The sequence below is a fragment of the Myotis daubentonii genome, chromosome X, assembly GCF_963259705.1.
Source record: "Myotis daubentonii chromosome X, mMyoDau2.1, whole genome shotgun sequence".
Classification (NCBI taxonomy): Eukaryota; Metazoa; Chordata; class Mammalia; order Chiroptera; family Vespertilionidae; genus Myotis; species Myotis daubentonii.
The window spans coordinates 68,489,576-68,515,581 of record NC_081861.1 but is presented as its reverse complement, the minus strand read 5'-3'; the positions used below and the strand labels follow the sequence as shown (position 1 = coordinate 68,515,581).

At 35.7% G+C, this 26,006-nt stretch overlaps 1 protein-coding gene and 1 pseudogene across 1 annotated transcript in view; both read left to right on the top strand.

The window, feature by feature from the left end:
- The window catches only part of PCDH11X (protocadherin 11 X-linked), a 919,146-nt gene that overhangs the window by 201,464 nt on the left and 691,676 nt on the right, over positions 1-26,006 (top strand). The gene's annotated exons all lie outside the window — the stretch shown is intronic.
- LOC132224592 (protein adenylyltransferase SelO-like) lies at positions 5,486-10,564 on the top strand (annotated as a pseudogene).

The following is a 26,006-nucleotide window of genomic DNA, read 5'->3' as shown; positions in this document are numbered from 1 at the left end:
ATTCACAAATAATTATTTTGCACAAATAATAATTTTAGCCAAATGTTAATCCAATAAATATAACTGTGTTTATGGATAACAAGTATATTTTCTATGTGATCCTTTTTAGTAACTATATTTAAAAAGTTGAACTATATTCCCATTATTAAGATTGGACATGGTTATAATTGGATTTCCCTTAAAAAGAAGTATTCTAGCCTTTTTCTCCTAGCTTCCAGGTGAGAACAATGGAAATATTAAAATACAATTTTTATTTGCAAAATTTATGAAGAGTATTTTGTAGTTAAGTTCTAAAATTATTAAGAGCAAAATTTTATGCCTTTAAAATTTAACTTTTTAAACAGGGCACTATATATTAAAGCTTAAATACACTAATAAGAAACAAAATGATATGGGCTAAGACCACTGTTAAGGAAATTTGGAAATGATAAAAAGTATGCAGTGTCTTACATATTACATAATAAGGCAATGTCATCATCATGGTAAGAAAAATATGGAAGGTTTATTACTAATTGATTTTTGCCTTAATATGTCCTATATATTTTGCTTCTATCTTCATATCAGTAGTTCTAAAGTACTTATTGTCAATCATTGACTACAAGCAAAGTTGTCTGCAAAAGTTAGATAATTATATTTGTAATTAATTATATGTTTTAGATTAAGAAATGTCTTATTAAAAATGAGTTTTCTCTCACAAATAATATTATGAGCTATCATTGAAGAAAAATTATTTTGAAAGTTATAATTTTATAAGAATTTTAATATTATTTAATAGTATTCAGATGATTATTTTTCTTCAGTATATATTTAAAATAGATCAAACTATATTTTGATGGATTATTTCACATTATCAAATTTTTTTTCATTGACCCTTTATGATATATTTAAATTAAAATAGAAATTCTGAAACGCAAGAAATCCCCAAGTATTTCAGTATTTTAAATACACTAGTGTCTTAGAATTTGTCACAAAAAATGCTATGGTAGGAATATATATTTTTAAAGTGATGAAAATATTTACTTTCATCAAAATAAGCAGATATCTACTTATAAAGAACTGTGAAGAACTAAAGAATACTCTTGCAAATTATCAAGTTTCACTTAAAATAGAAAGCATATAAGTTGAATTATTCCCTAAATATAAATTGACCTTCATATTTTGAACATTGAAACCAAGTTATAGAGATTTGTCAAAATCTATGTTATTTAGCTGATTATTAAAATACCTTAAGTGGTTATATATCCTATTTCTCTTCTTCTTCATTCTGTGCTTAAAGACAAAGACAATTGCATGACATTTTCCCACACAATTATATTAAAATTTATCAAAAATGTTGGATATATAGGTAGTGGCTTTACCCTCCCAAAGAATTCTTTCATTATCTAAGTAATTCATAATCCAAACACTTTTTCCATGTGTACTGAACAGTTTAGCTTTATGTTTTCAAAATAATTAATAAAATAATTTTACAAAATTGATAAAATAAATCTTTAAAAAGGTAATCAACATAAAATTAATAAAATAATTTTACAGGCATTATCTTGTTTTAGATAAATAGCAGTGAAATTGCAAGGTAGTGAAAAAGCAGCAGTTACTATTTTAATCCAGAGTCCTGGATTCAAGGTTATTGCTTAACTATCTTAATATAAAATGTGTTTCAGTTTGGAGAAGGCAAATATTACTGAAAATAAATGGGCTCTAACTTTCTTGATGAACTTTCTTATTTAAGAGATAAATCCAATAATAAGGCATACAATATTATGTAAAAAAAAAAAAGAAGTTTTGAGCCTCAGAGGATTTTAAAATCTGAAGAAGGTATAAATTCTACACACCAAAAAATTTTAAGAAACTATTTAGATTATATAATTCCCCATTTTCATAACCTCCAGCATAACTGTTTACTGTATAAAGTAAATTAAAGAGATAGATAATTAGATAATAGATAGATGAAAGATAGATGATGATAGATGATGATGATAGATTGATAGATAGATAGATAGATAGATAGATAGATAGATAGATAGATAGATAGAGAGATAGATAGATAGATAGATATTGATAGAAAAATATTCCTAAGATAGGAAGAACAATGCTAGCTGGTTTTTAGAATCAGCACCAGAAGGGACTAAAAAAATCATTTAGTGAAAACCAGTCTTAGAGATGAAGCCACTGAGAGCGGTTACTTGCCCAGATTCTGAAATCTTGTTGATAGAGCTAGCCTTAGGATCTAGGCCTACTCATTCTTGGTCAAATATTTTCCCCATGTAATAGTTCTAATACATTTTATGTCACCTTAGTGAATTTTATAATATCTAAGAGGCAATTCTTTTTATTTTTCGTGAGATCTTTAAAAAGCTAATCAACATAAGTGGCCATTACAACAACCTAATAGGTAAATCTAGCATATATCCTTTTTACTCTAAAAACTTCAAACACAACTTGATTCTTTGCTTTATATTTAAATAATGCAGTGGTGGTGAACACATTGAACAGCTGTGTGTTCATAAAGACCATGTGTTATTTTTTTTTATATAGTAGTGTTTTGATGTGCTACTGAGTGGTTTGTCTTTGGGAGACAGTAAAATAGCAGCTGGTTTTACCCTAGAAGACCTCTTACTAAATAAATTCCAGCTGTGAATATGCGAGACCTCCTTAAATAGGCAAAGAGAAGTTATCCCATATGTAAAATTGTTCTGCACATCTGTACTGCTTTAGGGACCATATTCTCTTTGAATTGGCTTCCCAGATGAAGTTATTTTTCACTTGAAAGCAAAATGTAGAAACCTGAATTTGTACAAAATGTTTTAAAATAATTGAAGGTTTTGAAAACAAAGTTGGCAAGTGTGATCTTCTTGAGATTATAAATTTATACTAGTATTTGAACAGAACTAGGTACAGTCATTGTTAAGTAGTTAAATTAGCGTATGCCCCACTTTATAAAATCCTTGAGTAAAATCCCTTGTCACCTTAAAAAGGTAGATTTGGTACAGATCCATAGTCCTGCTGGGGAATAAAATCTTTTGGATTTAAGAAACTTATATTGCATGCTTTTTATAATAAAGAGGAGATATTTATACTTTATGCAAAATAGTAGATATGTACATTTAGGGTTATGAAATGTATGGACACCAGCAACCATAACAAGCATCCAAATGGTTATCCCAAGGCAAATAGATCCTTTACTAGCCATTTACCATCTATTTGTCTTATTTTCCACCAGAGTAGGTGAGGGGGTGAATGGGGCTTATCAGAGAAATGACAGGAGAAAGATTATTTGAAATGATTATGTATTAGTTGAGTCTCAATCTCAAATGATATTAAAGTTAGTCAATTATTCATTAAGTAAATATACATCAATAAAATTGTGTAGCTCTATTTTGTTTTTTTAAATATAAATAAAAAATTAAGAAATTATTTCATTTGTTTCCATCTGCTGGTGATGAAGTACTGATGAAAGAAACATTTAGCTGAGTCTGTTTCCCTTGTGAAAAGTAATCTGTTTTACTTTTCTCTATATTAATTCTTATAGGATTAAAATTTTTATTATGGAAAAATAAACAAACCAACAATAAAAAAGAAATTAGTTAAAAGAATGAATAATTCAATGTTAATACCTTAACATCTTAAATGGAATTGTAATTAATGTTGTGCATCACCAAGTAGGATATTTTTTATAAAGGTAAGGTTACCAGTGTTTAAACAAACTTACCAGAATGTTCAGAGTATAAAATGCCATTGCTTTCATGGTGATTACAATGAAATGTAATTTCAAATGATATATTCCAAAAATGGTGTGAACAATAGAAGCCTCCTTGTAAGAAATGAATATAGCCTTCAAAGTAACTTCTTGGCATTTGTTCTGATATATGAGTTCATATGTTTGTTAAAAACTACTTCAGTAAATGTGCAGCCATGCCTCATATAGTATCTAACTGTGTTGTATGTGCAGGAGCATGCTCATATGTGCATGTGTGTGCATATGCACACACTCACATGGGATTTTATTTTCTGCGCACACACACACACTAGATTTTATATTCTGTTCAACTGGAAATGAAAAGAAAAACCTCATTAGCTGTTTTCCAGTTCCACTCTACTTTTATTCATAATCTTACACATGCAAGAAAGGACCTCATATTATATATCCAGGATCAACAAACTATGTCTCTTGAGCTACATCCCTCTGCTTGTCAACTAAGGATGGTTTTTTAAAGGTTGAACAAAAAAAAGGAAAAGAAAAATAATGTTTCATCTTGTGTGAAAATTATATGAAATGCAAATGTCAATAAGTAAATTTTATTGGGACACAGCCAGATTTGTTTATATATTGTTTATGGCTTTTTTCCCCCCAAATACAATGGTAGAGCTGAGTGTTTGCAACAGAAACCATATGGCCCATAAAGCCTAAATTATTTACTACCTATCCCTTTAGAGGAAAAAAAAATGCTTGATCTTTGCTGTAAATCATCTCTTAGGACTAAAATGTGAGTCTAACAAAGCGGGTGCGTTTCCTCCAGGACTCAAGGAACGCTCATTATCCAGTCCTAAGTTTTAAGAATTATTTGGTTTATCAAGTAGTATAAATGAAGGGAAATATTATCTTCATAGATTTTCTTTGGACTCAAAGGAAGAATACTTATCCGATGTTGGACATTAAACCACTGTCAGCATGTGTTTCTGCATACTGTGGTTTTTACATCAAACATTACATAAGGTAAATCATGAGGAGAAAGAAGAAAAGACAGCTAGTCATTCTACCCTATTGCCCAATGCTTCCTCTTCCTTCATGGAAGGGTAGAAGTTGTTTCTGATACAAGATAAGCATGGTTGTTACTGAGGGTCCTAATCCCTCACTAGAATTCAGGTGCAGGAAAGCAAATGGCTCCGCTGAATCCATAAAGGAACATTTCTAGACTCAAAGCGGAGAATTGTATCCAATTGAAATTTAGCCTGTTTGATCCGCCTTTGTGCTTTATTTTGTGGAAATATGACTGATGAGTTTTCATTCTTCACAATCATCTAGGTTATATATTGCCATTTTGTTTCTGTGCCTAATCTTTTGTTGAGGAATATATGTTAAATTTCTTTTTTATGTTAAAATCAGTGTGTGTGTATATCCACATTTAAACATAAAAACAAACCCTATATATGTGTTTTACATATTTGCATATTACATGTATTCATGTATGTGTCCCAAAGATAGTGTCATTGCTATAGAAACATGATAATTATTAATATGATCTAGTAAAATTTAGCTTTCTTATTTCATTAGAATATATTTGCCAAGTGGATTGTTGATCTGTATAACAAAACTCTTAATTGGTATCTAAAATGCCCTCATAGTAGCTAAATTTCCATCTACTAGCTGTACAGAAGCCAAATAACATACAGCATAAGGGGCAAAGCAATTTCCACTGATTGCTTCTTAGTTGAAGGATAGGAAATATGCACAACAATTTAAATAGCCCTAGGGATTATGTGTATTATGGCCAAGAAAGACATAAATGTGAGTCATAAATTAGGTTTATTAGATCTTGTGTATGGTATAGCAACAGAAGCATGAAAGTTATAGCATTTCACTCCTTTTTCCATTCATCCATGAATATTAGATTTATCAATTATGCTTAGTGGTTAGTCCATGCATGAAAGAGACATTATAAAATCCATATAATCTTACAATATAACTGCAAAAATATAGTTAAGTGCCTGATATTCTCTTATATAAACCAAACTATAATATTTCAGAGGGAATTGACTTAACATTCAATGTTTCAGGCTGGACATTAGTTCTAAGCTATTGTTATAAATGTGTATGTGACTATTTCAATGTCATTGAATTGCAAGGAAATCCACCTTAATATATAATTGTCTTACCATCCCAATCATGCATATTTAATATTTAATGTTTCTTCCTAAAAAGTATAAGGCCTTTATCATTTAACTTTATTTTCTCTTACTATTTGTTATAGATGAGTCCTGACTGTACTGTCTCTATTTCTTTAAATACGTTAGTTGTTCTTCTACCAGCTTTCTCAGAATCTAGGCTTCCCCTCTTATCTAAGTATAAAGTTTTATTAATATTATTATTTAATTATCTCAGTGTCCAGTGTAATGATCCCTGCACAGTCAATACCATCAAAAGCTTATTAACTAATTAAGACAAACAAAAGTAAACAAAATGTTAAAACTGACTTAAAGATCACACAGTGAGGAAGTCTGAAAATTGGCTAAAACTACTCTAAGCCTATCTGTGGGTTCTATTACCTACTTCATATTCTGTAAGATAGTGACAGAAAGGAATAGGACAAACTTAAAAATGCATTCCTTAGCCCTAGCCGGTTTGGCTCACTTGGATAGAGCGTTGGCCTGGGGACTGAAGAGTCCCAGGTTCGATTCTGGTCAAGGGCATGTACCTTGGTTGCAGGTACATCCCCAGTAGGGGGTGTGCAGGAGGCAGCTGATCGATGCTTCTCTCCAATCGATGTTTCTAGCTCTCTATCCCTCTCTCTTCCTCTCTGTAAAAAATCAATAAAATATATTTTAAAAAAACAGCTAAAAGCCTTTTAAAAATGCATTCCTTATTTTTAAGTTTCCTACTTGTGACTTAAATTCAAACTTAAACTTTGTTAAAAAAAAAAAAAAAACATTTCTCACCACTTTCATGATTTCTACACTGGCCCAAGCCTCTATTATAATTCTCACCCAAATTATTTCAATAATATCCATAATTATCTCCTTACTTTCCAGCTTGCTTTCTCACACTCAAGTTTCAACATAGCAGCCAGAAAGAAACTGTTAGAAATGAAGCCAGCTAATTCCTCTGTTCAAATATCTAATTAGCTCTCCTTCTCATTCAGAGTTAAACCTAAGGTCCTTACAACAGTCTGTAAGACCCAATAAGATAGTTCCTCAGGTTACCCATGTAGGTAACTTCTACTTAATTAACCTCCTACTATGTTTTCCTTACTCAAACTGGCCTCTTTTCTCTAAGAATTATCATGGATGGGTTCTTTTCACATTTCTTTTTTGTTCATTGTTCATTTTTTAATATTTATTGAATTTATTGGTGTGACATTAGTTAATAAAGGTATATAGGTTTCAGGTGTACAATGCTATAATACATTACCTGTATATTGTATTGTGTGTTCATCACACAAACCAAGTCTCTGTTTATTGCCATTTATCATCCATTTACCCCTTTCTACCCCCCTTTCCCTCTGGTAATCACCAGAGTATTGTCTGTCTATGAGTTTTTGTGGTTTTTATAATTCACTATATTTCCTCATGCACTGCTGGTGGGAATGCAGACTGGTGCAGCCACTGTGGAGAACAGTATGGAGTTTCCTCAAAAAACTAAAAATGGAACTCCCATTTGACCCAGTGATCCCACTTCTAAGACTATATCCTAAGAAACTAGAAACACCAATCAGAAAGGATATATGCACCCCTATGTTCATAGCAGCACAATTTATAATAGCTAAGATTTGGAAACAGCCTAAGTGCCCATCAGCAGATGAGTGGATTAAAAAACAGTGGTACATCTACACAATGGAATACTGTGCTGCTGTAAAAAGGAAGGAACTCCTACCATTTGCAACAGCATGAATGGACATGGAAAGCATTATGCTAAGTGAAATAAGCCAGTCAGAGAAAGATAAATATCACATGATGTCACTCATTTGTGGCATATAATGAATAACATAAACTGATGAACAAAACCAGATCCAGAGACAGAAGCATAGATCAGACCATCAAACCTCAGAGGGAAGGTAGGGGAGGGCAGGGGTAAGGGGAAGAGATCAACCAAAGGACTTGTATGCATGCATATAAGCCTAACCAATGGACACAGACACCAGGGGGTGAGGGCATGAGTGAGGGGGTGGGTGGGCAATGGGGGATAAGGACACATATGTAATACCTTAATCAATAAAAAAGAAAGTATTGCATAGGTCTTTCTTTTCCCCCCAGTAACCTCCAGCCTGCTCCCATCACCACCCCACCCCATGCCCTCACCACCCCATTGTCTGTGTACATAGTTATAAATATATGCATACAAGTTCATTGGTTGACCTCTTCCCACCCACCGTCCCATCTTCCCTCTGAGGTTCAGCACTCTGTTCATGTTTCTATGTCTCTGGGTCTATTTTTGATCATCAGTTTATTTGGTTCATTATATTCCTCATATGAGTGAAATCATGTGATACTTATCTTTCTTTGGCTGGCTTATTTCACTCAGCATAATACTTGTGTCTATGAGTTTTATTTTTTTAATCCTTTCACCTCTTTCATCCAGCCCCCCAAACCCTTTTGCTCTGACAACTGTCAGTCTGTCCCTTGTATCTATGGGTCCGTTTCTATGTTGTTTGTTAGTTATTTGGTTCATTGGATTTCATACATAAGTGAAATCATATGGTACTTATCTTTCTCTGACTTCCTGGATGGATCTGGAGAGTATCCACATTTCCTTTTTTAAAACCTGTGAAGCTGAAATACTCATGAATTACTTCCTACTCTGTTGTCCTCTGAATAGTTTCCCTAGGACTCAACAGGTGTAAACATTGGTACAAAGGCAGTCCAAAACACAGCAACAGCAACAACTTGTCTTTGATCTCCTTCTGAGATTTTTTTAAATTAAATTTCAAATTATGCCAGGTTGTAATGCAGACTCAATGAGCCATTGTGAACACACTGTTGGTTTTGACATTTTCTTGTCTTTTTGGTGGGCCAGAGGGTGCCATTGAAAATTACTGCTTCAGTGCTTGAAAGAGTTAATGTAGCTTCCAGAAATGCTTATTACACTCCCCAGGAGTAGCGTATGCGTTAGGAGAATCTGGCTTAGTTTATTGGTAAAATTCACATCTGCTACAGGACAGCATAGGGACAACTGCTGATTAAAGGAGACTTCAGTGATTCTGCTCCTTAGGAGAGCACTATCAAAGCAAGTTTACCAATTACAAAGTGCTTAAGGATTATATTCAATGTCCAGTGTGCCTTTTATCACCCCTTTACACAAGTAATTAAATGACTGTAATCAGCATTATTTTATGTTTAAATCATTCCTCCATTACTTTTAGCTGCTTTACCATCTCAGCTCACTGGATTACTACTCATCTACACTTCACTTTGGGAAGTCAAGAAAGGAGACTGAAATTTATCCTTCTCTATAGTTAAAATCTAAAGTATGTGACATTTTCAGAAATTGGAAGCAATCAGGCATGTATAATGGATACTAGAGGCCCGATGCGCAAAATTTGTGCATGGGTAGGGTCCCTAGGCCTGGCCAGCGATCAGGGCTAATCAGGGCCTCCCTTCCCCAGCTGCTGGCTGCTGGCCAGGGCCTTCCTTCATTCTGAACCTCCTCCTGGTGGTCATCACATGTCATAGTGAGCAATTGAACTACCAGTCTCCTAGTCAAACTCCCAAGAGGACAATTTGCATATTAGGCTTTTATATATATAGATAAGATTGAAGGGCAATAATACTCTCAAGGTCCATCCATGCTGTTGCAAATGCCTAATTGTAAGTGATGATAAAGTATGGAAAGATCAGTTCTGCAATGGGAACATTGTGATAGAACAGAGGTGCAGTAGCATTGCATGTTGTAAAATCATGGTTTAGATTGGATCATTAGAAATTTGGGTTCATTGTGGTGTACTGGATTTCCGAAGGACATTATTAGATTTCATCTACAAGAACATTTCCGCTCAGTAAACGTCAAAGAACCTAATAGATATGTAGATTTTTTTTCCCTTTGTGGTAATCTGAGATGGCACAACTTATTGCCCTGTAGATGTCTATTGGTTTTGCTCATGGTGTTTGTAATACTGAAAACTTCAGTTTGTTATCCATTACAATTTACTATGGTCCATTTGGTTTTATGGAGGTCTATAACCCAGATTTTGTACCAGACACATCTGATGATAAAAGAAGATATAAAATAAGAAATCAGGGCAATGTTGGGATGTTTAATTTGAATAAATTGTTACAAGCTCTAAACCCATTACTGGATCCAGAGCAAAAGCAGCTTGCTGCTGAGATTCTTGAGGGGTATCCTGTTCTCTATTACACAAGATTTAGAGAACTGTTCAAAGCCAAATTGGGACTACTTGGAGAAAGGAAGGGTGATGAGGATTTGATTGCATTTCTCTTACATCTCATGGAAAAGACAGAAGCTGATTTTACAATGACATTTAGGCAGCTCAGTGAGATTACTCAAAACCAGTTACAGCAGCTCAACATTCGTCAGAAATTCTGGGCACTGAAGATGATTTCAAAACATGAACTCTTTCCTGCCTGGGTGTCCCAGGACCTTTTGAGACTGAAGAGTAATGAATCAGATTTTGAAAGAAGAAAAAGAATGATGTCTGCTAATCCTAGATACAGGCTGAAGAACTGGATGGCGGAATCTGCATTGCAAAAAGCAGAAAGGAATGATTTTTCAGAGGTCTATCTTTTGCAAGTTCTTCAGCATTCTTTCCAGAAGAATTCTGCCACTGAGAAAACAGGCTACTCCTTACCTACTCCTGCTTGGGCTAGAGATCGCAGAGTTAGCTGCTCATCGTAATTTGGGAACAAAATGAATACTTCTATCATTGAACTCAACATAGAATAATCAATTTGATAAATACTTAATAACTATCTATATTTTGATGACAATCTTGAATTTCATAATAATGATTATATAGAAAAATATTTTAACCAAATAAATTGGACATATTCTATGTAAAAACAAACAAACAACAACAAAAAACAAATGAGGGGCTTACAATGTCATTCAGATTCTTTTGTCATAATTTATCCAAATCCTTCATATCTGAGAAATTCCCATATCCACTTCCCTTAGTTTACCAATTTGGTCTGTCTTTATGTGAGGTATTCTTTAGCATATTGTAGCATATAGTATTTTATGAATCTTCTTTGCAAAGAAATAGGGAAGGGGAAGTCCATTTCAAACCTGTTGCTGCCATTAGGTAGCATTAAGTGTTTCTGAAAATCAAGAGAAAACTGAATTTTCAAAAATGTTCCGTAATGAACTTTTAATTCATTATAATTTTGCATAATGAAACCTTATGTTATAACCTATTACATCTTACCTGATTTGTTTCCTAATTGAAAAATCACATTAGTAAGACATAAAGAAGTACAGTAGGTAGCTTTTTAAAAATAATTTAGTATTTCTAAATAGTGACTGAGATGTTTCATATTTTTGTAATGTTTTCTAGTGGAGCAAAGATTTTACCAAAGACTAATGCATTTTGAAAATGATAGAAAGATTTCTTTTTTGAATCGTTTCGGAGTTTTGCCATTAAGACAAAATACGGTTCAGTATTTGAACCATGTTTTAGAAGTTACTACTTGTGTTATTATTCATCTAAGAAAACAACTAAGTAGACCTGTTTGTACAGTACACTATAAATTATAAAACATAAGTAAAGTGATTTTCATATGCAATCACTTTATTGGTACTGTTCTATAAGAGCATTTTTCTGTCTTGACCTTGATATTTTGTCTCATGATAATCCAGTGCAAATGATCCTATATAATAAAAGGCTAATATGCAAATAGATGGAACAATGGAACAACAGAAAAACTGAACAACTGGTCACTATGACGTGCGCTGACCACTGGGGGGCATGCGAGGAACATGGTGGGCTTCAACCATAGTGTGATGGTGGAGCAGGTGAGAGGGGGCGACAGACCAAAGTGGGGCGCCAGTTGCTGTCATCGGGCGATCCTCTGGTGGTTACTGAAAATTCTTTGCTCATGCACATCGTGATCCCGCCTGGTGCTCACACCTGCTGCCAGCCCTGGCCCCGTTTGCACCTGCTGCTGGTATCTGGAGCTGGCCCCAATCACTCAGTGCAGTCAGCGAGTGTGAGTGGTAGCTGCTGGCCCCTATCACCCCTGAGGGCTTCTCCACCTCCCCCTGCTCCTGAGGAGCTATCAGGGCAGCAGTCACTGCTCACACCCACTGATGGTGCTGGCCCTAATCACTCTGCGCCATCAGTGGGTGCAAGTGGTGCTGGTGTTATCAGCACAAGGGAGTGGCGGTGGCAGGAGAGGGGTTGCCAGCACACAGGGGACGGTAGACCCTGGCGGGAGGTGCTGGGCAGGGGTGCAGATAAAGGGCCAAGACCTGCCCATGTGCCCACCAAAACCTCATGGCCCATAGTTCCTTTCAAGTTGCATGAATTCATGCACTGGGCTCCTAGTAACCATATAATTTGCTTATATGAACATGCAGGGTTCTGAAATCATAGTTCTGGATATCTGCTTCTTCCTAAATTTCCACACTGAAAAAAGACAATGTAAGATGTCATATTTTGATAGATCAGAAAAGGATTAACTAATTGTGGGTTCTGTTTTTTGAACATCTATTGATTTTAATATCCCGCATATATATTGCAGTTGTGAAAGAATGAATGAGCACCACTTAAATAACCAGTTGGACAGTTTTTAAAAAATCTCTTCATTATTTTTGATCCTATAGTGATTATTATTATGTAAATATTAATAAATGTGACAAGAATAAATAGGTTACCACAATATCATTTTTAATGAAATATTTTGTGATAAGAACATGAGTGTGAATATTTCCTATGTAGTCCATTAAAATTTAACATTCAAAATTAAGAAACCCTGTCTATAAATAGCCTATACTACCTGACAATATTTAATTATTGAATTAAAATATACTGTGGAAGGTACTGCCACTTTTTTTTACTGAACAGTCATAAATTTTATCTTGAATAAACTATCAGCTAAACACATTTACTTTTATTAAGTGCATTCAGAAGTGTTAATGGAAATTAATCTGTATGGAATGTATATATCATTCTGAAGATTTATGTATATGAAATATATGACTCAGATGAAAAGATATTGTACATACTATATCACTTCTGAGTATAAAAGCTTTTGACAAATAATATTATTTATTAATTTTTTCTAATGAATACCTACTCTGAGCTTATAACCTATTACATCTTACCTGATTTGTGATAAAAACATGAGTGTGCATCAATTTTCTATCAGTGAACCGCATTTTGTTACTGAATGGCTGTTTCCATATGCAAATAACTCTTTGCAGAAAGACTGTGGTTCAGGAAGGTATAAAGTTGTTGCTCATTTTTTAATAATACATTTCAGTGATTTTTAGTTTATTATACCATTGTAGGTGATTTACGTTTAATTATGCATTTTCATATATTAGATATTTTAAAATCATTATTGAAGAAAGGTACCCTTTCCCTTTTCTTGAAAGAATTGATACTTGTATATACTTGTATATACAAACAAACAACAAAAAAAAAACAAATGAGGGGCTTACAATGTCATTCAGATTCTTTTGTCATATTTTATCCAAATCCGTCATATTTGAGAAATTCCCATATCCACTTCCCTTAGTTTACCAATTTGGTCTGTCTTTATGTGAGGTATTCTTTAGCTGTTTAGCATATTATATATATTTATAATTAAGGGGAACAATATTTTTTCAGAATTTAAATATTGTCTCTGGTACATTGGCATGTAAGAATAGCAAAGCTTAAATAGAAAAATAATTCATTTAACATATTTTACTTCTATTGGCTTTGTTTCAGTGAAGTTTTATCACAATTTCTGCAATTAGCAATTATTACTGTATTGTTTCCCTGCATGGTTGGATAAAATGTAAATCATTGAGTTTATGCTAAGCTAAGGGCCTCAAAAATTTCTAGCAGATTATCAGGGTTGTTAGCCCATAAGGCCCATAATTTCTAAAATATTTCAAAGCTTGTGTTTAGGAATGAATATTTTCCAAAATAGTTATACTGATATTCTCTTAGTCCTTCATCAGAGTATTAAATGATCTTTCCCTTTCAAGCTTTTATGGAGCATTGCTCCATAGTGATGAAGCTAAAACCTGGAGGTAGAAAAAAATAATATGTGCAGGAAGATAATCCCTCAGCTGCTATAATTTAAAAGCAAGTGTTCCCTGTATTAAAAAAAAAAAAACACCCCACAGAAATAGCAAGTTGTCAATTTATCAGTCAAAATGACATATAATCCCCACAGAAGCTCAATTTTAATTTGTCTTTAAATGTTTTGAGCTTCATTGACAAACATACATTATAGGCATAACTTTCATGAGGTTTAAAACAGCAGCATCAATGTATTAGGTATAATCTTGCATTTATAAATGATTGATAAAGTTAATGAGAAAAATCTCCCTTATTTAAAATCTTGCAAGGCTGAAATACTCAGTTAACTATTTGTTCAATGTGTCAATTTAACATAAGTATGCTATTGAAATTCCTAAGGATAGTGCTTAGATGCCTGGCAATGGATTGTAGTGAAACTCATTTAAAGTTCATTGAATATGGGAAGAATGTAATTTATTCAAATCCCCCTTTTATGTATTAAATCAGTATTTTACTTTTTAAATATTTATTTTTTCCTACTAATGAAACTGACATGAAAAAAAATTGGCTAAACCTCTGTAGAATTGTAACAGTAATTCTAATGACTATGTTGCCTATTAAAGTTTTCACTAACAGGAGCTGAAGGCTGAATTGAGATGAATGTATTTGCTGCTGTTCAGAGGATTTGTTTTCATTTTGATTTGTTTTCCAGAAAAAAAAATCAGTTTTAAATACTTTGTAATCTTGCTAACACCTCGCTTTCCAGATAAGTAATGAGATCATATATCTGGATATTTAATGGACATATATAGTGGGAAAAAAACTTACAGAAAGAATCCTTATTTTCTTATTACATACTCATAACAAAGGTAATAGAAGGCAGAACTTTTCTATGTCTTTTTATATCAGTAAGTAATCACAGAATTTTAAGGCATTAATATATGGCAGTTTTAAATAGGTAAAATTTAAGCATCTGACGTCGTTTGCCTTTACCCATCTTACACATTTTGTTTACATAGGGTCCTTGTAGTATTTGTTCTCTCCATGTAGGTTATCTGCCTGTTAATAATCATGTTTGCAATGATTATTCTGATATTTCAAATCGTAAACCTTAGTGTGTTCCTTAGCAATTTATTGTCAATACCAAACTCTAGGATTCTTGTTATTGAGAGAAATTTAAACCAGACAAAGATAAATACCATATGATCTCACCTATATGTGGAATATAATGAACAAATTGACCAACAAAATAGAAACAGAGGCATGGATACAAGAAACAGACTGAGGTCAGAGGGGTGAGGGGTAGGGGAGACTGAATGAAAGAAGGTGAAGGGATTAGTCAAAGAACATATAAGCATAACCCATGGACACAGTCAACAGTGTAGTGATGTCTAGAGGGAGGGGGGTGCAGGGGCTGGGGGGGGCAAAAGTAGTAAAATGGGGGCCATATGTAATCGTGTCAACAATAAGTGAAAAAAATAAAAAGAGAAAAGTCTTTGGACTTAGTTCAGAGGTACTAGTGCAATGATTTCTGATTAATGTTAAGTATGATGAAGCTAAAATGAAAGGATTATATAGAAAAATGAGTTATTGGAAGGATCCTTTATTTGCACCAAATGATGTAAATGATATGTAACCATACCAATATGGTCATGTGTTCTTGGCCCTTTCATACTATTATTTTTCTCACTGAATTATAAAAGTGATTCCTAGGGAGAAAGCTACATGGAAATTACCAAGAAAGATAAGCTTTAAATTACATTTTGATAGAACTGATAATGCTCTTTTCTAAAATAACAAGATTGTATTCTTGATTCCTACGTTCTAATAAATAAATTAGGCACAGACACTTATTGCAATGAGTGCGTAGTGTCCTGGAGCTCTGGGAAATATAAAGATAAATTATACCTGGTGTCTGGCCTTAGGGAGCTCATAGTAAAATTAGGGAAGAAAGGAAATACAGACAAATAATTATAATTCAAGGGATAAACAGATTGATTGCAGAAGAAGATAGTCAAAGCAATTGTAGACAAGAGGGAGAAGAGAAGAGATATATTCAGGCAAGGGAAGAATTCTTTTTTTTAATATATTTTATTGATTTTTTACAGAGAGGGAGGGAGAGAGATAGAGAGCTAGAAACATCGATGAGAGAGAAACATCAATCAGCTGCCTCCTGCACATCTCCCACTGGGGATGTGCCCGCAACCCAGGCACATGCCCTTGACCTGAATTGAACCTGGGACCTTTCAGTCCGCAGGCCGATGCTCTATCCACCCAGCCAAACCGGTTTCGGCAGGCAAGGGAAGAATTCTTAATGCAAGTGACACGAACAAATTGTTGAAAGATCAAGTTTAGACATGTGAGTCAAAAATAAGTGTGTTTAAGATGTAATTGCAGGGCTATGAAAGGGACAAATAGGAAAAATTTTGTGTGCTCTGATACACATTGAATAATTCATGATTGTTGTTTTTTGTTGTTGTTGTTAAATATATGAAATAGAGTTGTTGGAAGAATATTTAGAATGTTAGATTTGGATTTTGGATGCCAGGTAAAGGAGCTCTGTTGACAGTGACAATTTTGGGGTTGGAGAATTAGACTGTACTTTAGGAAGTTTGGCGGGAGTATGAATAAAAATCTGCCCCAAATATGTTCCACTGTATTTGTAACCACTGCTACTAAAGATATACTGACACTGGTGTGCTGGAGCTGACTAGTACCCACTTATGAGAGCCAATTGTGCACATCTCTTTCCAACTCCATGTAGTGATACCAGGGCCTTAACTTGAAATAGGGGATAGATGGAATATTTACACCACGGAACTTGTCATATGCTACCCTGCGTTTTTCTCCCCTTTTTGAGAACTAGTAACTAAATTTTCACCTCTACACCACTGAATGTACACTATGCTAGTTTCTACTAGTGATTTTAGGTTTGTAGATTTCATTTTCATTAGACCTTCAAATTAATAATAGACTTTTGAGAGAAAATAGTGATGCCAAACAAAATTATAGAGTTTCATGCTCTAAAAAATTAAACCCCTTGAGAAATTTAAACTTTGGAAAGCACACTCAATTCCTTTGGATATATTAGATACTATGCTGTTTGTTATTGATATTGTAGTATATTATTTGATTTTTGCTCCAAACATTCTGTGCTGGTTGAGCCAAACAAAATAAGCATGTCAATGGTATCAATGCAAATAAGATTTCTTTTCTGAGAGCATCAAATGAGCAATATAAATGATTAGAACATTATTAGAAAGACAATTCAAATATTTGATTAAACTATTTTACTTTAAATAGCATCATATTTATAGAAGATAGATTTTACAGTCAATTTTAGCAAAACATCTCTTAGTATTAGAAATATACACAAGAAAACATTCTTTAAAAAAAATCTTGATTCCAGGTTCTTCTCAAATATAGTTGCCTCCAACATATCTTCCCATAGAATTGAGGGGTATTACTGTCACATTTTGCCCAGCTGACATGGCTCAGTGGTTGAGCATCGACCTATGAACCAGGTAGTCACAGTTTGATTCCTGGCCTGGGCGCATGCCCAGGTTGAGGGCTAGATCCCCATTGTGGGGCATTCAGGAGGCAGCTGATCAATGAGTCTCATCATTGGTGTTTTTATCTCTCTCTCCCTTTCCCTTCCTCTCTGAAATCAATAAAATGTATTTTTAAAAAATTATGATGGTAAGAGTATCCTCCTGATACCCCAAGATTGTGGGTTTGATCCCCTGTCAGAACACATATAAGAATCAACTAATGAATGAATAAGTAAGTAGAACAATAAATCAATGTTTCTCTCTCTCTCCCTCTCCCTCCCTCCCTCACTCCTTCCCCCCTCTCTCTAAAAATTTGATGAGTAAAACAACACACAAACATATATAGTTTTACCTTTGAGTTCACAAAACTGAATGAAGAAAAAATAATAACAAAAGGGAAATTATAAATATTCATCTATTAAAACACAGGAGACTGATGGATAGATGCCATAAATAAAATTTAAAAGCAGAAATAAAAGGAAAGAACAATGATTTATTTTGTCATCTTTAGGGTGTATTTTGAAAGTAGCAAGATATATTTGTAATAATATCTGTAATGATATTTTACATTGTGCTGGTTATTTAAAACACATTATCTCCTTTGCATAATATAGCCTCTATCATAATATGAACTCTAAGGCTAGAGAAAATACACTAAAGTGATTGTATTAGTAATAATGATGCACAGTTTATATTTAGAAATAGTTACCTTTGTGTTTCAGTTTTCTCTGGTTCTCTGATATTCCTTGAAACTTAAATATTTTTAGTCTTTATCATTCATGTGTGTAACCTGGAAAAACTATGATTCCACCCAGCCATTTTCTTTCGGTCTTAATTGATCTTGATCTGTACACATGGACGGGGTTACCACTGGGCCTCTGGATTGATACAGTCTCCAGCTCTTTTTTATAATTTTTGCATTTAAGATTATCCTGTTCTTTATGTACTTTCACTTTGGCTATTTCCCTAGCTACACTTTCACTTGGTCGGGGATACAGTATTATTATGTTGTATATTAAAAGCTGATATGTGGCACAGTATAACCTAAATAGAAGATATTTATGACTTAAACCTCCACCTAATATATAGAAGGGTGAACAGCATTTTCTTGTTGGTTGTTGTGGTTTCTAAGAAGTCATAGTAAACAGTTTCCTCCTATCTTCTCATGTTTTTTTCAGACAGAAATTTGAAATCTATTGTGGTAAGAAGAATACAGAGACAGATTTTTGGAAGTCTAATTTGGGAACATTCACACAATGTATTTTCAAGTAGCTAGGAAAGGTTTTTAACAGCCTTGAAAAAAGCAAGCATTATCCAGCTCAGTGAACTGTCAAAATCAAAGCAGATATATTCACAGGAGCCACTTTAGGCTACATACTCCTTTTATGGATGAAACTTAAGTGAGAGATGCATTCAAATGTGTAAGAAGGACTATTTGCTGACTAATTTTTTCAGGTCAGGCTTAAGTAATATTCACACCAATATGAGAAGTAGATTCTTACCTAGTTATATACTATGTTTGTGAATGTCTTCAAATGCAGGACTTTTATGGTAAAGAAAAATGAGTTATAGTTTAACTTACTGAGGTTTGGTATAGTCATATGAAAATCTGAGAACACAGCATTTCAAAATACAGATAATTTTTGCTTGTGAGGTGACATGAAGCTTTTATTTTCAAGAAAAAGAAAAATGTTTTCTTCCCCAACAGTTACTTTCTCACTTAGTCCACATTCAAAGTGTCCTTTCTCTCAAATACTAATTCCTCAAAACTTTGAGATTAGAGGACCTTTATTTTATATGGTACAAATAAAAATAAATGAAACAAAGTATATTTTGGAAAACAAGCAATCGCATTCCAATGATTAAATTCAAGGCACTTTACATTTACAAGCCAGAGAATTCATTACCAAACAAGTCAAAGTTTAGTTACATGCATTGCTAAAAAAAATAATATATCTCCTTTATGCAGTTACTTACTTGTAGGAGCTAAATGTAGCAATAGGCCTGATATTTTTAGCTAAAAAATGACACTTTTTAATTAAAGGTGCTATGTGTAAAATATTTACTAGAAAATCAATTCACTTCATGGTATTGGCCATTATAATTTCACATTAAATGCTGTTGTAAAATGTTTTCTATGATTTAAGGCTATTCACATACATTTGAATTTCTATCATAGTAATGGTGAATTGACCTTTGAGGGATCCAAATTGCACTCGTACATAGAGAAAAATAAGACTTGTAGAGAAATATGCATTCTTTATTAAAAATAAATGTCATCAATATTTTATATTTAACATATTTAGTTATATTGCTTCCATATTTTATTTTACAAAATTACTAATTTTAAAACAATTAAAATATTTTATTCATCACGTTATATTTATCCTAGCCTAGTACCAGTCATTGTTGTTGTGACTTAATTTCCAGATTTAAAAGATTTGGTGTAAAAATAGAGATCTTATAGATATATACATACCAATATTTTAATTGAATTTATTGGGGTTTCATTGGTTAATAAAATTATATAGGTTTAATGTAAAATTCTATAATACATCATCTGTATATTGTATTATGTATTCAACCACCTCAATGTCTCTTTCCATCACCATTTATCCTCCCTATACCCTTCCCTGCCCTCCCCCCTCCATTTCCTTCTGGTAATGACCATACTATTTTATGTCTATGAGGGTTTTTTACTTTTATTTTTTGTTTTGCTTAATCCCTTTACCTTTCATACTAATATTTTGATGACCCATAAACATGCTTTGATTCATTTTTAATTTTTCAGTTACATGTAAAACTTTAAGTGTTATAGCTATAAGAAATAAAATTATCTTTACTTCTTAGGAAAGCCAGAGTTAATACTTTAAGAAATATTTACATAGCATACAAGATACTCATATTAATTGAAGTTTTGTTTTTTCTTGTGTTGCTTATCATTTTAATTGACATAAATATGAAAGGTGGCAAAATGATTTCTCAACATAAAACTCAATCAACTAGGATTATGTTCTTATGCTTTGTTTGCTTACTTAGTATTCACTATAGAAAACATTATAGAAAACATTTTTTATGAGTATAGACTTTGGAGCGAGACTGGGTTTGAATTCTTGCTCCTTGATACTTTCTAGCTCTGTGATCTGTGACAAATCAACTAATCACTCTGTTCCTCTGTTTTGTCATCTTTTAACATGGAGTCACTAATACCAGAATTACCATAAAGGGTAGTTACCCCAAGTACCTGGAATGTAGATTGTAAACTTCCAGAGTGTAAGGTTTATAACATATGTATCTTTATACTCCCAGGAGCATGCTTATCACAGTTATACTAAGCAAATTATAAATATTTTGAATGAAAATAAATGTTCTTTACATGTTGGAAGTTTATTATAATTTCCTTAGAATTTCTGGTCCAGATTACACTGTAATCCAATGTGACACTATGTTAGACCAAGTCGGCTGATTAGCAGGGTTTCAATGCAAAAAATATTTGTTGAAAGAACTGCATAACATTGTGTCCATTTTTTTGTCTGTTTGTATTTACCCTGTTAGATGAATTTTTGTACAACACATGTTCAAAAGTTTATTACAAATTTCTATATCATGAAAATTAGCATTCCACAATTCCTTTTTAAATAATTTTAAACAATTTTTCAATTATAGTTGACATACAATATTATATTAGTTTCAGGAGTACAACCTAGTGATAGACATTTATATTACTCTGATAAGTCTAGTACCCATCTGACACCACACGTAGTTAGTACAATATTACTTACTATACTAGAGGCCCTGTGCACGAAATTCATGCATGGGGAGCGGAAGGGTCCCCTCAGCCCAGCCTGCACCCTCTCCAATCCAGGACCCCTTGGGGGATGTCTGACTGTGGGATTGGGCCTAAACCAGCAGTTGGCCATCCCTCTCACAATCCTGGACTGCTGGCTCCTAGCCACTCACCTGCCTGCCTGCCTGATTGCCCCTAACTGCCCCCCTTGCCAGCATGATCACCCCCAACTGCCCGACTGGCCTGGTTGCCCCCAACTGCCCCCCGCTGGCCTGGTCACCTCATGCAGCCTGCTGCTCAGTCATTTGGTAGTCCCTCACTAGCCCCACTGCTGGCCTGATCGCCCCATGCATCCTGTTTTGGTCATCCGTTCTGTTGCAATGGTCACTTAGGCTTTTATATAGATAGATTCTCTATGTTGTACATTACATTCCTATGACTGCTTTTATAATTGGCAAATTGTACATCTTAATCCTTTCCCTTTTTTGACCATTTCCACAATCCAATATAACCAAACCATTGGTTAACAGACACATAAATGAAGGGATTGGTGGGAAGATATACAACCAGATAACTAATATAGAATATAGTTTGAAAATGTTGCTGTCCATTCGATTCCAAACTCTAAACCAGTGAGGTACTTTTTCTATTTCTTCACATTTCCTTTATCAGAATACAATAAATCTTTCTGTCCTAATGTCTCTGTCTTTTGTACACCCTGATGTTGGTTTACAATTGTCATTGCCCCTATTTACTACTGAAAATTAGATAATTAAAATTGTTGTTAAATCTTTAAAGTTAAGAGTTGGTGCTTCAAAGAGAAAATGTATCTTTATGATTGTGTTATGATAGATGATCCAGAAATGATTTCAAACACAATATGCCCTAACTGTCAAGCAGGTGGAAATATAACCATATGTTAATTATTTATTGTTTTCAATTAGTAAATATATCATTAATTTTTGAGACACATGTAGATGTTTAGGAGACATTTTTATAGTTCTTGTACTAGTATCACTACAATGAAAAATATGCAAACCCTCATTCTTCTTTCTAGCTGTATAGGAATATGTGAGGATGTATGGGACTTCATTCTTAAGATTGTACAATGTCAGTTTTAATATACCTCCAAAGCATCAAATGGCAGTTAGGGTAAACTTTTCTAAATTTGAAGTACATTAAAATTTTGTAAAAAGTTAGAGAAAACCTGGGCAAATAATTCTAAGCATTCAGGGGAATAACCAAACAAGCATGGTTGATAGTGTTGTTGACAGCAAAATTCTGAATATATTAAAGATGAATAAATTACATGTTTTAAAGTGCAAAATTTTTTCTTATACATTAACAAATCCAAACAATTTAAATTTATGAGCAACTCAAGTGTCTATCAGTAGATGAGTGGTTCCAAAAGCTTTGGTACATTTACACAATGGAAAACTAAATGGATGTAAAAAAGAAGGAAATTTTACCTTTTGTGACAGCATAGATGAACCTTGAGAGTATTATGCTTAGTGAAATAAGACCGTCAGAGAAAGACAAGTGCCATATGATTTCACACATATCTGGAATCTAATAAAACAAACCAATACACAACTCATGGGTGCAGATAACAGCCTGACAGCTGTCAGAGAGGAGGGTTTTGGGTGGCTAAGTGAAAAATTTGAAGGGATTAAACAAAATGAAACAAACAAACAAAAAAAAACCCACAAAAACACCCAAAACTCATAGACACAGACATCTGTATGGTTATTACCAGAGAGAAAAAAGGATGGGGAGAAGTAGAAGTGGCTAAAGGGGGGATAAATGGGGATAGAAGATATAATACAATTTACATAATACAATATACAGATGATGTATTATAGAATTGCACATCTGAAATCTATATAATTTTATTAGCCGATGTCACCCCAATAAATTAATTTTAAAAAGGAAAAAAAATTTTTACAATCTACAACTTTCTATTCAACTCTCATACAGTATGTTCTACCTTAGCCTCTCCACTCAACTTCAGTAAAAGCCACAACCTACACACTGAGGAATAGCAAAGTGGTAAAATCCTGTTTCCATTCTTCTTCCCAATTTGCTCTTTACATTATTCTTTTTTTAAGCTTTTTTATTTATTAAACTGGAGGCCCGGTGCATGGATTTCATGCATGGGCAGGGTCCCTAGGGCTTGCCAGTGATCAGGGCCAATCAGTGGGGTGACCAGCAGGGCGATCAGGGCCCCCACTCCCACCCGCCTTGGCCTGGTGCTACCTGCTCACCTGCTCCAACATCCCTCTGTGGTCCCGCTCTCATCCGGGACTATTAGGGCTGGCAGTACCTCCACTGCTGACCTCTGCCAGTGCCACATCACCTGACATCCATCATGTTTTGCACTGCCCCCTGGTGGTCAGCACATATCTAACTTCCGCTTGGTCAAGCTCCCACCAGTGGGAAAAATTGGCAAATTAGCCTTTTACTATATAGTATGTATTGAGGTGACATCCTATCTAATAAAAGAGAAACATGGTAATTAGCATACGTCTGCTACCCTTCTCATTGGCTAATCAGCAAGATATGGAAATTAACTGCCAGCCAAGATGGCGGCCGGCAGCCAGGCAGCTTGAAGCTAACATGAGGCTTGCTTGCTTCAGTGACGGAGGACTCCAACGTTCCCCGCCTGCCTTGCCGGCCTCTGAGTTTGCAGTTTGAAACATTGTTACAAATTTAGAAGCTAAACAAAACCCCAGAAACCTGCTTTCAGCCCACCAGGATCTCAGAGCTGGAGTTGATACAGTGTTTCGATTATAGAACCCAACCAAACCAGATACCAGCTATCAGCAGCAGAGGCCACAGAGCTGGAGCCAGAGCTAAAGCTGGCCCAGAATAAAACAAGAAAAGAACAAAAGGAGCAGTTGGGAGCGTCGGTCATCCGCCAGCCTGAAAACAGCCCTCAGCCCCTCACCCAGACTGGCCAGGCACCCCAGTGGGGACCCCAACCTGAAGGGTGTGTGACCAACTGCAAACAGCCATCAACCCCTCATCCAGGCTGGCCAGGCACCCCAGGACCCCCACCCTGATCCAGGACACCCTTCAGGGCAAACCAGCCGGCCCCCACCCGTGCACCAGGCCTCTATCCTATATAGTAAAAGGGAAATATGCCTTCCAGCACCGGAAACAGCGGAGCCTCGAGGCCTCCCAGCACCAGGATCAGTGTGACAGGGGGCAGCGCCCAAACCCCCTGATCGCCCTGTGGCTGTGTGTGACAGGGGGCGGGCCGCAACCACCCTATCGGCCCTGCTCTGTTCCTGACAGGGGAAGGCACCCCAACACCCTGATCAGCCCTGCTCTGTGCCTGATAGGGGGGAGCTCCCCAACCCCCTGATCGCCCTGTGGCCCTGTGTGTGACAGGGTGCGGCACCCCAACCTCCTGATCGGCCCTGCTCTGTGTGACAGGGTAGAGCCATAACCTCCCCATCGGCCCTGCCCTGAGTGTGAGAGTGGCGGTGCCCCAACCCCCTGATCGGCCCTGCTCTGTGGGTGATAGAGGGCGGCGCCCCAACCCCCCCTCCATGGGCCCTGCTCTGTGTGTGATGGGGTAAAGCCATAACCTCCCCAACGGCCCTGCCCTGAGTGTGACATTGGCGGTGCCCCAACCCTCTGATCGGCCCTGCTCTGTGCGTTACAGTGGGGAGCTCTCCAACACCCTGATGGGCCCTGCTCTGTGTGTGACAGGGGGCAGCACCCCAACCCCCTGATTGGCCCTGCTCTGTGCGTGACAGGGTACAGAGCCCCAACCCCCCTGATGGGCCCTGCTCTGTGCGTGACAGGGAGCAGCACCCCAACCCCCTGATTGGCCCTGCTCTGTGCGTGACAGGGGGTGGCGCCGCAACCTCCCCATTGACCCTGCCTTGAGTGTGACAGGGCGTGGTGCCCCAACCCCCCAATCGGCCCTACACTGAGCATGACTGAGGGTGGCATTGCAACCTCCAGATCTTCCCTGCTCTGTGCATGACAGGAGGCGGCGCCCCAACTCCCTTATTGGCCCTGCTCTGAGCCCGACCAGGGGTTGCACCTAGGGATTGTGCCTGCCCTCTGCCACCTGGGAGCAGTCCTAAGCCAGCGGGGCGTTATCTCCCGAGGGGTCCCAGACTGCGAGAGTGCACAGGCCAGGCTTAGAGACCCCCGTCATCCCCCCCCCCGAGTGCACAAATTTTTGTGCACCCAGCCTCTAGTTGGTTAATAAGATTATATAGGAGACTGCCCAGCTGGTGTTGCTCAGTAGTTGAGCATCAACCTATGAACTAGGTAGGAGGTCGCAGTTCGATTCCATCAGGGCACATGCCCAAGTTGCAGGCTTGATCTCTAGTGGTGGTGTGCAGGAGGCTGCTGATCAATTATTATCATCATTGATGTTTCCATCTCTCTCCCCCTATCCCTTCCTCTCTGAAATCAATAAAATATATTTTTTAAAAAAAGATTATATAGGTTTCAAGTGTACATTTTTATAAACATGATCTGTATATTGCATTTTGTGCCCATCACCAGAAGTCAAATCATCTTCCATCACCATATATTTGACCCTTTTTACCTTTTACTATTCCCCACCTTTCCTCTGGTAATCACTATCCTTGTGTCTTTGTCAATGAGTTTTTGTTTGTTTCTGTTTCTTGTTTGTTCACTTGTTGCTTTCCATTTTATATCCCACATATCAGAGAAATCATATGGTTCTTAACTTTTTCTATCTGACTTATTCCACTTAGCATAATATCCTCAAGGTTCATC